At 34.5% G+C, this 15,369-nt stretch overlaps 2 long non-coding RNA genes across 2 annotated transcripts; one reads left to right on the plus strand and one right to left on the minus strand.

Moving 5' to 3' along the window:
- Nucleotides 1-1,532: 1,532 nt before the first annotated feature.
- LOC141633616 (uncharacterized) lies at nt 1,533-3,800 on the minus strand. The gene is made up of 3 exons (XR_012538399.1): nt 3,684-3,800; nt 3,476-3,585; nt 1,533-1,715 (listed from the first exon to the last, which is right to left on the minus strand). It is a non-coding gene; the product is annotated as an uncharacterized LOC141633616 (long non-coding RNA).
- A 6,388-nt stretch (nt 3,801-10,188) lies between these two features.
- On the plus strand, nt 10,189-11,741 carry LOC141627756 (uncharacterized). Its single transcript, XR_012537059.1, has 2 exons — nt 10,189-10,338; nt 10,877-11,741. It is a non-coding gene; the product is annotated as an uncharacterized LOC141627756 (long non-coding RNA).
- The last annotated feature ends 3,628 nt before the right edge of the window (nt 11,742-15,369 follow it).

A 15,369-nucleotide genomic window follows, 5' to 3' on the forward strand; every position in this document is an offset into this window, starting at 1 on the left:
TTATTATTTTGTTATTCCTTTGTCGTTTCCATTTACTAATTATAATGCTTACTTTGTCATTTGTCATTAGATTAGTTATCATTATGCAGGAATAGTTCACTAGTATAGGGATTAAGGTAAGCCATGCATAAATAGTTTTAGCAATTGTTGAATTGGGATGTTATTATATCGAGTAAAAGTTTCTACCACATGTTTGCATTGTTTTGTTAGTCTTTGATTTTTGGCCACTATCTTAGATTAAATTTGTTAATTCACTTTTATAAGTCGAGAGGCATGAAATTGAATTAGACTAAGCATGTGTTAGTAGACGACCTAGCCCTAGAGAGAGCTCGTTAGGACCCGTTCTATGGTTGATAATAAGGCCGAGAGCTGGTTTTTTTTAAGCCTAAACAATTAATGATATTATCAACTCCTATGTTTAACTTGAGCATTTACATAATTTGCATGTGTGACCCGACTTCCCTAGACTCTTCCTTTATTATTATTGTTTCATAAACCCAACCAAACCAATTGATAACCGATATTGATAGAATTCACCGCATAATAACTTGTATAGCATCTCCCGTCTCCTTTTGTTCGACCCCAATTACTACATTCATTTGTGTCTAGGGTATTTACCTTTGATTAGGTTGCGACATCCAATCAAGACCTAAGCAATATGAAATATGAAACCAAATCTATGGATAAAGTTTTTCATATATGATTCCTCATCATATTAGACCTAAGCCCCTATATAGACCACATACTCACAAGAATGATTTATTTATATAATTCTAGAATACAAAAACCTATAATTCTGATGGCTAATTTTTTGATAGTTTTTAATATTTTTAGTTGTTTGTTTAGATCCTTTATGGTATTTATTTCTAATTTAGTGCTTTTTCTTTTCAATGTCTTTGTTGTGAAGGCTTTCAAACTTTTTGTGAAACCGTCAAACTTGGACAATCATTATTCATACAAGAAGGGTAATTTTAAATTCTTCTTTTCATTGTTCTAATTTTTTTTTTTTTGTGTTTATATATATATATATATATATATATATATATATATATATATATATAGTTTCATAACAAGATTAGGTATTATCAGTGACGATAATTGATCCGTTTTCTATCTATATACCTTTTCTATTCATTAATAATAATTTTTTTTTGTCTTTTTGTATTATTTATTACCCCGAAATACACTTATTTTCGGTATAAAACGGTGGAAGCAGCGCAAAACACTTATAGAGTACTAGGGGTTTATGTACGAAAAACCGGATAAATTAATAGTTTCATAAAATGATTATGTGACACCCTTAAAATTTAGCGTTATCTAATTACTTAAATGCGTAAATTCTACGGAAAAACTGGTAGGATATGTTTGTAAATGGTTCAACTAGATAAAACCTGCAATTTAAAAAAAAAAATTCTAACTAAACCATTCACAACCAATCCAACTCAAGAAGTCCAACGTTCCCAATAGACGGGTGCCAAAACCTGCAATTGCTAACAATCTAACTTACTTGCACCGCTAAAGGTAAGAAAATAAATAATGATACAACCCAAAATAGAAAAGGGAGACATATGTCCCTTCAAATTATATACAAAACCAAAAGTTAAAAGGTTATATACATAACCAAAAGATAAAAGGTTTCTACAAAAGAAAGCCAAACTAGGTCCAAGGTTCCTTGCTCACTAGCTCGTCTGTGACCCCAACTAAGCATCAACAACCTGTCAATCGCATTTTATACAAACACGAAAGCCACAATTCAGTGGGGAGTAACTTCGAGTCCTCCCAGCCACGAATCGTCAAAATTAATGTAACATGTAATGTAACATGTAAACAATTTGATAAACCATTTACTTATCATGTATTCTAACAAATGACCCCTAAACTGACCAAACTAAACTATCATGTGAATCATATAACAAATAGTAATCCAAACTTTATCAATCAGAACCGCTTACATCTCACCTATTACAGTTCATAAAATCACCATACAAGAAAGGGCAATATATCAAAGACAGGCATAAGTTCTTAGTACGGTCAATAGTCACTTTGTAACTCGAGTCTATACCACGAGGTAGGGAAGGTAATCGAACCGGTATCTTGGCTCAGCGGTTAATATTAATAAAACATGGCCAAGAGACAACACAACCCTAGCCTAAAATCACAGCCTTGACCTAGACATGCGGATACACACCACCGCACCCAAGACCCACAACTTTTTTTAAAACAAAGTGAAGTGAGTACCCTAAGGAGTCCACCAAAGGGTTGGCTAGTACTTAAGCTGACCACTTACTATCAAAATAAGTAACTGAGGTCATGCCCCAACTTGGATAAACATCCACTAGTCAGGAACACAAAGGCTATCAAGCAGTGAACATATACTCGTCAAAGACTATAAAGACCTATCTATGATGAAGGCCGAAGTACTCACCTAGGACCTAGTCCCAGCTAATCCCAGCTTGAATACTTTAGCCCACACTACACAAGACTCACCACACAAGTCAAGTAAGACACCCACTTAACCTTAAGAGGGCAAAAAGTCCTACTTACCAACATAAATTCTAACATTCTATCATGTGAAAGGCTATAATATTGTCTATTCAAAGATACAAATCCAACAAGTGTCCTCAATAAGAATTCAATACTAACTTCCAATTCTAGCAATTTTAACAATATTAAAGGCTTTAGGGGAATCTAGGGCCATTACTACAAAATAAGAAGCTATTTAAATTCAACTAACTAAATAAGAAGCTATTTAAATTCAACTAACTACACATGTGAAATAGAGATATAATAAATGGCCTAAAACAAGAAAAAGGCCGATTATCTAATTCATTCAACCAATTTTTACCCGCAACCCCAGCCTGCGGCAGTGCACGGTCAAATTGCGGTGACCAATCACTCAATTAATCGACATCGCATCGATTAAAGGGACTAAGGCTCGATTTTAATGACAATCAACAAAACATTACAATTATCCCTATACAATTCATTCTGAGCCTATTATTTACAAATTCATTTTGTAAACTATCCTAACATGTGATAACTATTAATATAAGCATAGTTTTACCATTAACATAATTTTTATTACTTATATGATTCAATTCCTAAAGTGTACTCATACTAACTAAGTCATTAATAAACCTTAAATGACAAATTTTGCATGGAAAACATGAAACAAGCAACGGACCGACCGGCCAACCGTGGGCTAGCCGTGGGCACCTTGCCACGACTGCCCGGCCTGCTTGCCCGTCCCCTACACCACCATTTTTTTCCATTTTTATTTAGTAAAAGACCGTCTGAACCTTAATTAATCGTTCCCAATTCAACTTTGTTAATTTAAACTAACAAAAGGCATAATTTAAGCATACATGCAACAAATTTTAACATGTGAAAACTACTACTCAAACAAAAATTCACCAAACATACAAAAATCAAAAACATGTGACGATCTTTCGTCGAGTAACTCGAAATATGTTACCTTAAGCTAGAAAAAAGAGCAATTAGCACCTCAAACCCAAACCCTAACTAGCAACTATCCGCTTTCTTCGACAATATACGAGTCCCCAAACTCGTCTTCCAATCCTTCACCTAAATAAACAATTAAAACACAATAATAAGCACATAAAACCGAAATTACCGAAATTTCGTCTTAAAACAACTTAATGAAAACTGAAATTAAATTATACCAAGTTGTAGATCTCGACGAGGGGATTCCGGAAAGGTAAATTATGCGAAAAACCGATAAGAAACGAAGGAGATGTGACGATTTTTAGCTTAAATGTATAAAAATGGAGTTTTGGTAATGTTAGAGGTTGAAGAAGATAAGAAAACCAGAAAAAATGAAGGGGAAGGGGCTGGTGCGCGTGAAAGGAAGAAAGGAAAGGAAAGAGCGGGTTTGAGTCGGGATTTTTCGAGTCGGTTTTGACTCGTTTCGATAATAATTAAAACCGTAAGTCAAATGCAAATTCCGTCAAAACCAAAGTTCTTAAACACGAGATTACAATAAAATTGAGTATTCATACGACCCATTTCCAAATTCGTTTACCCAACGTTCAAAAGAATTGTCATTTTCCCCCCGATACGCCCTTATTTCGAAATAAAAAGTTTTACACGGTTTAAACTATTTTTAAACATCTCGAAACTATCAAAATAAATACTTTTCTTCAAAATATAATAAAATTATATTTCTTTGAATTATTTTTACTTTAAATACTTAAATATCAACTTTTATTTGATTAATAAATTATTTCCGAAATATATTAACGGTCCGAAATTACGGGGCGTTACAGATTAGGTATTATCAATGGCGAGAATTGGTCTGTGTGTTTATTTTTGTATACCTTTTTTATTCTTTGATAATATTTTTTTCTTTTTGTAAGATTTGTTACCCCGATATTTTCTAAGAAGTTAGCCAAGAGCTAAAACACTCCATTTCAAATCTACTTATCATGGAACTCAATAGATTCATTGCGTCAACATGGAGAATATTACTAGGCAGTAATGTAATTACACTACTACAGATACATGCTATAACAACGGGTAAAAATCGTTGTTAAAACAAAAAGCGGACGTTGTTAAAGTGGCCGTTGTAAAAGGTATTTACAACGGTTAGGTTATTTACTAAAACCGTTGGTGGAAATTATTCACAACGTTTAAAAGCCGTTGTTGTTGCGAGTAAGTCGTTGTGGAAAGTTTGACAAAATTTTGGTGGGAAAGATATAACAACGGTTATATTATAAAAAACCGTTGTTGTATCTTTTCCACCAAAATTGTGAAGACTTTTAACAAGGGTTATATTTTACAAAAACCGTTGTTAAAAGTAATAACAACGGTTATATGTTAAAAAAACCGTTGTTAAAATTGACTATTAACAACTGTTTTTTGGCATATAACCGTTGTTATTGATGTTTATTATTTTATTTTTAAAAAAAATTTCAAAATTAGTGCATTAAAAATCCTGTATCAACAACATCAGCACTGTAACAGTATCAAAATACAACAAAAGCTCACTTTAAATTTATTAACCCAAAATTAAACACCTACAAAGTCTTATGCACTAGCACAACGATTTTCTCAAAATATTAATACCACAATTCAAACAACCATTTACATCCGAGAGTTACGACTCCACTATTACGCATGCACTTTTAGCGAATAAAATATTCAACAATACAACTTCAACAAACTTACATCAATCTCGCATCACATCCAACATAACAATAACATCTTAGTGAATAGACTATTCAATATTACGTTTTCCCTAAATAGTTGTTAAGCCTTCATCTCATTAACATCCCTCATCTCCTCAATTGACACTCTCAAATTTAAATCTGCAATGATACATTTAAGTTGAGATGATGGAAATAAAAAAGGGAAACCTACGTAGATATGAGAAGTGGATGGAAGCAATAAGTTGAGGAAAAACAAAGGAGGAAGATACCTGAGGAAAATATATGAAAATCACCAAAAGTCTAACCTACAAACACCATAAAATGAATGTTTACTAGCAAAAATCAAGGAATAAAGCAGAAATTAAAAATGAAGGAAAAATCAAAAAGAAGAAAGTGAGGTAGCACAACATAGAAATTTCACAAGTTTAGCAAAAAATGAGCATATATTGCATCTTTAGCCATAAAATTAAAAGTCGTGAACCCAAACACTTGAAACGGAAGTAACACAAACAACATTGATCCATCTTAACTTCATAAAATTTGGAAGAAGATTCAAACCATAATGGATATTGTGGGTGGACTAAATTACCGAGTCAAATTAGTTATAGTTGAAAGACTTGTTGATATGGAGAAAATAAATTAAATAGTTCTATAACATTCCAAAGACAAAATATTCTGAGTCTTGCGAATCCTTAGCAATTAAAAACTTTGCACTATATGTAAACTATATATGAACAACATAATATTTAGTGAAAAAAAGTAGTGATAATTACCAAAGGAAGTGGCTTTCGTCCTACTTTGTCGATCGAGTTGCTCCTACAGTGATTTACTACCGCAGGATCAATTTCTCTAAAGAAGAGGTCAATTTAAGATGTTAACCGGAATAAGAGCATATATTACAATCCCAATGCTAGGTAATACCGCTGAAATGGGGAAAATGAAGAGGTCACAGGTTAGTATCTTCGTGAAAAGGAAGGAATACATACCATTTCACGCACCTCTGAAATTAATCATCTATAATCGAACAATAGTATACAAAGAAGCGTCATGTCCACCAAACAATATGATCAGTAAATAAGGAGCCCATATATTGAGCAAGATTACCTGACAATAAAGACGGTAAAAGACTACAATGTACAAACTTCCACCATGTTTGACCTTCTAAATCAGCTGAGCATATTAGCATACTACCTCCAAGACTCCAAAACTACAATGTAAAAATTTCCAAGTATAAGAATAATGCGAGACGGTAAAAAAAAGTACAAATATCAAACGAAACCAAAAATTCAACAAGGCACCAGAGATTTTAAAATCAAAATAGGCGAAGCAATTACGGTTAGAAAGAATACCTCTAAGTCTGAATCCCTTCATGGATACTCTGAAAATGAGATCCTTATGAAATAAAAAAAAACCCTAAAATTTAATAAGGTAATTGATAGTGTAAAATGAATAATTGATAAAGGGGAGAGTGATGTCGATGGTGAGATAAAGAAGGGTTAGTCAAACAACAGTAAAATGGGAAATAAAATAGATGTTGATGTGATCAATATTTGAGCATATTTAGTCCCCGAATTAGCCTCGTTCCTATGCTTTTTAGTGAATATTTGGGTCATTTACTATCTTTAGTCCTTTGTTTTGCATATTCTTTGAGGTTTTGTTTCCTTGGTAGGAGAGGAGTGCAAACCTTGCATTTTCATGGCAAAATAGAGCTAAATTGATCGAATCTAATGACCAAGCATCAAAGAGAAGACAAGACTAGAAGGCCTTTGTACATAATGTAGTAGATGGGCAATGATGAAGAAGATCCTTGCATCTCCGACAAAATCCGGAGGATTGTTGGAAGAAGAAAAGAAGAAAAGAAGAAATGGCACGTTGGACTAGGATCCGAGCGTCTCACCTATCGGGACGCTCGTCCAGAAGCTCCACAATCCGAGCGTCCAAGCTGTCGAGCCGCTCGTCCACCGCCTAAACAATCCGCTCGTCCCGACCTTTTGGACGCTCGGATTATCCTCCAGTGCAACACGTCCTCTTCTTTCTCCATTCGAGATGCGCATATTTTTGAAAGACTAGCTAAAAGGAGACCCGCATCTTTTCTTGAGAGGAGCGATTCCTCAAGGACTTAATCGTCATTTAAGCCCTTAGTAACCCTAATTTATGCACCTAATCCCCATTATAAATACCCCATTAGTCTAATTAGATTATCAGGTTCTTCTTATCAATCTTTAGTGTAGTTTATTTTATTCTAATCTCTCTTTAATCTTGTAATCAACTTCTAATCAAGTCTTAATACAAATCTCATTTCTTTAATTTCTCTATTGTTCATCTTTTATTTTGGGTAATTGAAGATTATTTGGGTTTATTGGGAGATTGACAATCTTCCATCAATCATCAAGTACTTCTATTATTCTTTGCATTATTATTTTGGAATCATCATTAGGTATAATTCTCTTAATCCCTTTTTAATTATTGTTAATCATCTTCATTTATTCATCATGTTTTGCTTTGTTAATATGATTGACAACCTTGTTAACATGTTAAACTTGATAATGAGTGAGTAGTTTCCTTAACTATGGTTAATGGGGAACTAGGGGAAACCAATATGGGGGATGATTCATGCTTAATCTAATATCTTCACATAATTTATTTGCTTGCTTGTTGTAATCTCAACTTATGCACATGTTATGTTTGATGAAATGCGAGCTTATGAATCCTTGCATTTTTTACCCATCACTTACCTTTTCAATGAAACTTGTAAGACATAAACCAACTCGAGTCTCATTAGACCATGCATATAGTTGAGTAGGGAGGATTAAGTCGACTTGTAGGTGTTGTACAATCTAATCGATTCGGCTCCGGGACCCAAACCTTCCTAGGATTGTAAGATATAAACCAACTCGATCCTATCACAACAATAATTGCTTGCTTATAATTTGAGAATATGTTTGTATGATCAATTCCCATGAATCCCCTATGAACCCATGACACCCTAGTGCTTGTAATCAATTGTTTACATCTCATTTTAGTCATCTTGCTTGTTTACTTTTATTGTTATTTAGTTTAGTGATCTTCTTATCTCAACCCAAATTGTGACACCTCTAGACACCACTACTTGCAATCGAAAATCCTACATCAATACCCGTCCATTGGGATCCGACCTTTACTTGCCTCTTTACTAGTAGTAGAGTTGTTTGTGAAGTTATAAATATTGTTTTGGTCTAGGTGCTCCTAACGACAAGTAACCGAAATCTAAGCTCAAAGCGGACCGACCAGATGTGCAATTATTAAGATTTTGTGTTGACAAATAAATCGAGTAGGTTAGTATTTCATACCTAACAATCGAAATAATAAGGCGAAAATCAAAACAAAAAATCAATTTCTTGCTCTCGTATTTTTAAAACCCTAGGTTTCTAAATGTCGATTTTGAGTGATTTTGGTAGTTTTGAAGGTTGGAAAATGGGTTATAAGTATGTAAATTGAGTTAGGAAGAATTTTTGAGTGTTTTGGGGGTGATTTGGTGGGTTTTGAGTGAGTATTGTGTGAGAGGTTTTGTTTTTTAGTGTAAGAGAGATGAAGATGCGAAGGTTGAAGATGAATAAAGAATAGAAAGGAAAAGAAATATAAGGGATCTGGTTTGTCCCACAATGAAAATACTTTGGTGCGAAGGTAATAACAAGGGTTATATGTAAAAAAAACCGTTGTTAAAAGTAGTAACAACGGTTATATGTAAAAAACCGTTGTTAAAAGTAATAACAAGGGTTATATGTAAAAAAAACCGTTGTTAAAAGTAATAACAACGGTTATATGCAAAAAAACCGTTGTTAAAAGTAATAACAAGGGTTTTAAATAAATAACCATTGTTATAACTTTTCAACTATTAACAACGGTTCTAAAATGAAACCCGTTGTGATTACTAATAACAACGGTATTAAAGAAATAACCGTTGTTATTACTTTTCATAGAATTGCGCCAAAATATACTAACATGATTAACAACGGTATTACATATAATGCGTTAATATGCGTTGTTAATGGGGCGTTGTTATTGCCTATATTTGTAGTAGTGTTAGTATTCTCTACTTGAATGTGAAAGGCTCCACATGGTTGGACAGGATATTTTAAATGAAAATAATTTTTAGACCACATACTCATAAGAATGATATATTTATATAATTCTACAAAACAAAAACCTATAATTTTGATGGCTAATTTTGTGATATTTTTTAATGTTTTTAGTTGTTTGTTTGGATCCTTTATGGTATTTATATCTAATTTAGCGTTTTTTTCTTTTCAATGTCTTTGTTGTGCAGGCTTTCAAACTATTTGTGAAACCATCGAACTTGCCCAATCATTATTCATACAAGAAGGGTAATTTTTAATCCTTCTTTTCATTTTTCGAATTTTTGTGTGTGTGTGTGTATATATATATATATAGGAATGAGATCATGTGAGGATACACTATCTTTTTGAAGATTGAGGATTTCGTTACAATATCAGAGGTTGTTCAATACAATATCACAGGTTATTCGATAAAATATCACAAAAAAAACACCTGTGTAAAAAAAATATATAATTTTTTTTTTTTCGAAAAAAATATTTTTTTTTTGGCAAATGTCAGATTTTTCGTGATATTGTATTGAAGAATCTGTGATATTGTATTCATTAATCCTCAATTCTCAAATATTAAAAGTAGGTGAACACTGTATTGTGTTGAGCGGTTTTAAGGGTGGCGTGAACTTCGGGAAGAAGTTCTTTTAAGGGGGGGAAGACTGTAATACCCATAATTTTAAATAAGTTTAATTAGCATCTTATATTTTATATATATATGTATATATATATATATGTATATATATATATATGAGTCAGGATTAATAAGTTGAGACGATTTATTAGTGACGGTTTTAAGAAAAGAAAAGAAAACAAAACAAAACAAGCCTTGTAATCTGAGGTGGGCCGAGCTAGGTGAGAGCCCAATATACCCAAGATATATATACTCCAAGTTATAACATTATTACATTATTTCACATTCAAACTATCAAAAAATAAAACAAATAAAAAAAATATCAGAGAGGAGAAGAGAGCACGGACGAACGACGCGAGAACGATGAAGGGGAAATAGGGGTTTTCAATCCGGGTTTTGAGACGATTGTCGCTAGTTTATACATCCTTAAATTGTAAGTATGTTTATCCTATCATCTTTAATTCATTTAGTAGTTAATTAAGTTAGTTTATATCTTGATTTATGTAACCCTAGAAATTTAATTGTGGGTTTTTATTTATGAATTTGTTGAGACGGTTTTATAAGGTTGTGACTGACCATGGAAGGGGGTTGTTGGCCTAGAAACATTCGTGGTTTGAGCCGTGTGTTATGATTGTTGGTGCCCGATTGTTATACAATCTTAAATCTCCTCTTGAGACCGTCTTATATATAGTTGTATGGGTATTGGTTGGTGTGGTAATTGCTGGTGTTGTGGGTAGTTTGGTATGCGTGCTGGCGAGTTATTGAACACGGAGTCAATCGACTAAAACAAGGGCTGGCTGGCGATCAACTAATTATATCGACTAAACTACCGTCTGCTGGTCGATCGACTATAGGGTCAGTCGATCAGCTAAGCAGGGGGGCTGATTCTATTTTAGTTTTTCATAATTAGTGAACCACTACACTAAATTTATTTAGCTAGTTAGTAATTGTAAGCTATTTACTTTGTTTAGGTGACCTTGTCGAGGAAGCTTTTTAGGACTTGCTGCAGTATGCTAAGCTTGGACATTTGCTAAAGATAGGCTAGCTACTCAACGTTTACTTGCGGGGTTCTTTATGTGCTTATTTGCTTTGTATTATGGTCATTCGTTGGTCTTGGTTGCTGAGTAGTGAGTTGTATTGCTGGCTGTGTAATTGGTGCATCAGAATTAGCATAATAGCCATGTGCTTTTGGTTCCATATTGGTGGCTGCTATGTTACTCCGACACTTCACCTAACTGCCGTGTCGCGTGTCAGACACGTGTCGGTGTCCGACACGACACGACACTTCGACACTTCAATTTAGACCACAAAACAGGAAAATTCACCCCAAATAGCCGTGTCCGACACGCCGACACGTGTCGGTGTCCGACACGTGTCGGCGTGTCCGAGTAACACAGGGTGGCTGCTTATTATTATTTAAGTTGTTATTGGCATGTTTGTACTGTCAGTGGACATTTTACCTTATTTCATTACTTAGTTGGCATATTATATCGAGTTAAAGGAACTTGGCATTGAGGTAGCATATACTTGTTTTTATATCATTCTATTGGCATTGTGGATACATATTATTGTGTTGGCATTGGAACGAGGTGGATTGTGTTTTGGATAAGCCAGGCACGGGAATGTTGAAGAGCCATGGACCTTGGTTTGGATAGGACAGGCAGGGCATGGTGTAAGGAGTTAGCCTTGGACCTGGCATGGCTAGTCCAGAGGGTGTGGTTGAGCTTGGGCTGAGAGCCTCGGCAACAGACTACTTGCGACATATTATTGATACCGTGACATTGTGACTTCGTATTCATTTCATTGTTTATTTTATATTATTCACATGTCGTTCTTTCATTTTATTATGGTTCTTAGATTGTTGACTTGTGTGTTCATTGTCGTCTTTAAATTGTCTGTTTCCGTCATGGGAACATATTGATAAACAGGTATGGAGCTGTTGGATGTATGATGTAAAGTATGATGTATGCTGGGGTTAGGGACGAGTGAGCTGGAATCATGTCATCACTTTAGTTGTTTTGTTATAGCAATTATACATTTAAATTTAGTTATCACTATTGGTTGGACTGTATTTAAATTTAATTAGTATTTTCATTTGTTGGCTTTATTTGGCCGACTTTTGTAAGTCCAGGTTGGACAGTTTATTTCACCATTATTTATTTATTTTTAAAGTACCTTGAATTGTTTTTTCTATGCTATTTACCTCAGGCAACTGAGATGGTAACACCATCACTTATCTTAGAGGCCTAGCTTAAGGCTCTTGGATAAGCGTGGTGTTACAAAACCACTAACATAATGAGAACCGTGAGAATCCTTACTAAATCTCCACGTGGCTAATAAGAGCAAGTCTTGACCATGCAATGGTGTTTCGGGAAGCATAGGGGCATTTTGTGAAGCAATTGGAAACCCGGGCATGAAGATAGCTTTTTCCCGTCAAATTAGCATTCACCCAAGTTCACGAGGCTAATAAGAGCCAGTCTTGACCATGCAAAGGTGTTTCGGGAAGCATAGGGGCATTTTGTGAAGAAATTGGAAACCCGAGCATGAAGATATCCAAATGGGTCAATGGACAAAGATAAATAAAATGAAGCCCATAAAGAAGTTGAGAGCAAGGAGCTTAGGATGCCATTTTAGATTTCATATGAGCATTCAACCGGAGGAATTAAGAGGCATTAAGACATAGCATTGGATTCTCCATACAAATTAAGACGGAATTAAGAGAAATGGCCTAAAACCACATGACCCTGATCGGGGTGTGGTGTCCTCGATCAGGGTTACCGCTCACTGATTGTCTACATTTTGTCTTATGGTTCTATATAAAGGGTATTGATCCGGGACCTCAAACACACCTCCTACACCACTTTCATACTCTCATTTCAGTTTTTAGTTTAGTTAAAATTAGATTTCCCTTAAGCATTTCCTTTATATTATAAATAATTTACTTGAGCATTTCAAGTTCATTTACAATTTCTATTTCAAGTATTTGCTCTTCTATATTCAAGTTCTATTTCCATTATAAAGATAATTTCATTTTTAGTATTATTTTGTTATTCCTTGGTCATTTCCATTTACTAATAATCATGTTTACTTTATCATTTGTCTTACTTTATCATTTGTCATTAGATTAGTTATCATTATGCAAGAATAGTTCACTAGTCTAGGGATTAAGGGAAGCCATGCATAAATAGTTTTAGCAATTGATGAATTGGGATGTTATTACATCGATTAAAAGTTTCTATCACATTTTTGCATTGTTTTCTTAGTCTTTGATTGTTGGTCACTATCTTAGATTAAATTTGTTAATTCACTTTTATAAGTCGAGAGGCACGAAATTGAATTAGACTAAGCATGTTTTAGTAGACGACCTAGCTATAGCGAGAACTCGTTAGGACCCGTTTTATGGTTGACAATAAGGCCGAGAGGTGGTTCTTTTTAAGCATAAACAATTAACGATATTATCAACTCCTATGTTTAACTTGAGCATTTACATAATTTTCATGCGTGACCCGACCTCCCTAGACTCTTCCTTTATTATTATTGTTTCATAAACCCAACCAAACCAATCGATAACCGACATTGATAGAATTCACCCCATAACAACTTGTATAGGATCTCCCGTCTCCTTGTGTTCGACCCCTATTACTACATTCATTTGTGTTTAGGGTATTTATCTTTGATTAGGTTGCGACATCCTATCCAATTTTGGCACCGTTGCCGAGGAGCACAGTTTTGTTTGCTAATTAGGTTTTGATTTTTTTCTTGTTTTATTTGTCCCGGGGAACACTTGTTCCTTGGGATTGTTCTCTCGGTTTCCTTGTAATTTTAGTGCCTATTTTATAGGTAATAAAACTTGGTCTTCCATAATGATGAACGGATTCGTCACGCAACAAGACAATGAGCCCTTTCATGAATATCTTGACCGATTTTATGCCTTTACCAATAGTCTCATCTCCATTGGACAAGTCATTGATGTTGTTTACATAGCCTATGTCGTGCTTGATGGCATGAACTCCGGGACCCGAGAAATGGCTCTAAACTTGAGTAATGGGAGAGTCTACTACATGATTAGGGCGGAACTTCGGAATTTCTTGAGTTTCATGGCTAGCCAATGTTAATTGCGGGAGGTAGCACGCTAATTAAATTTATGGCGCATCGAAGAGGGGCTCAAAGTTGCTAAGGCTCATTTGGATCAACTTTCTCAAAAGAAACCGATACCACATGAGCCTATTTTCTCTCCTTTTGCCTTTTTACCTTCCCAATGTGAGTCTTCTCCCCCTAATGATTTTGAATTATTGGATGACGATGATGATTGTCCAACTTGTTCTTTTAAAAGTCCCCCTAGTGTCATTCCAATTGACCATTTAGAGGCTCATGTTAAAGACAATGACCTTGTAGTAGATGACATGCTAGCTATGGGTGATCTTGAGCCCGACCATAGTGAAACAGATGAGGTTTTACCCGAGTCATTTGAAACTTTTGAAAATCCTTTCACATGGTATGTAGATGACCCATTTAAGGTTGATGGAGGACTTAGTGATCCACACATAGAGGTTAAGTGGGATACACCTCCCATTTTTTATGAGTCCTACCACCTTGAGTTTTCATACCACTAATTTGAGACCATTCATGATTATAATTTGTGCACTAACGGTTATTTTTATGGTCTTAAGCATGATGCTCCATCTCTGGGTGATGAGTGGAGTAGTATGGTGATTTTCTTCGAAGTCTCTAATGCGCATTTTGATAATATTTATCTTTACCTACCTTTGATCTTTCATGCTTATATCTTATCAATTGTTTACATTTGCTTTTGTATTGCTCATGCGCAGGTATATGATAGACTTCTAACGACTTTGACTTGATTTTTAAAGATAAAAATGGTTGTGTCACCTGAAGAAAAACAAGTCTAGCAAGACATTAAATTTGCGCTTCTCGGGAGGCAACTCGTGTTTACAATTTATAGTTTTTTGAACAATTTCTATTTCAATTTGGTTTTGATGTAATAGATAAGACTATAAGACATTTAGTTTGCTTTAGTTTGTAGTAGCTTGTCTTTTGCAGGTACTTTGCTACATGCATTGGACCTTACCCCGTTTTCAAGCTAGATTGGGGGAGGCTTCTACACTTTAGTAAGCTTTTTTTCCTTTCTGTATTTTCGCATGTGTCATCCCATCTCCCCTTGTTGGTTTTTGTTTGTCTATCTTTGTGTCACACATTGAGGATAATGTGTTGTTCTAGCTTGGGGGAGGGATTTAGTGAGTCTAGATATTTAATTGCTTTCATATATTGAAAAATCCAAAAAATTGAAAAAGTTTAAAAACTTTATAAAAATATCCATGTTGTATTCAACCATTTGTCTTATGCATAATGTCATTCCTCCTTGCATTTCTCATTGTAGATTTTTAAGCTAATGATTCATGCTTATTGAACCATGGGGATGTCTTGACATAGTGGGTGTTGGATG

This window comes from Silene latifolia, chromosome Y, assembly GCF_048544455.1.
Source record: "Silene latifolia isolate original U9 population chromosome Y, ASM4854445v1, whole genome shotgun sequence".
Classification (NCBI taxonomy): domain Eukaryota; kingdom Viridiplantae; phylum Streptophyta; class Magnoliopsida; order Caryophyllales; family Caryophyllaceae; genus Silene; species Silene latifolia.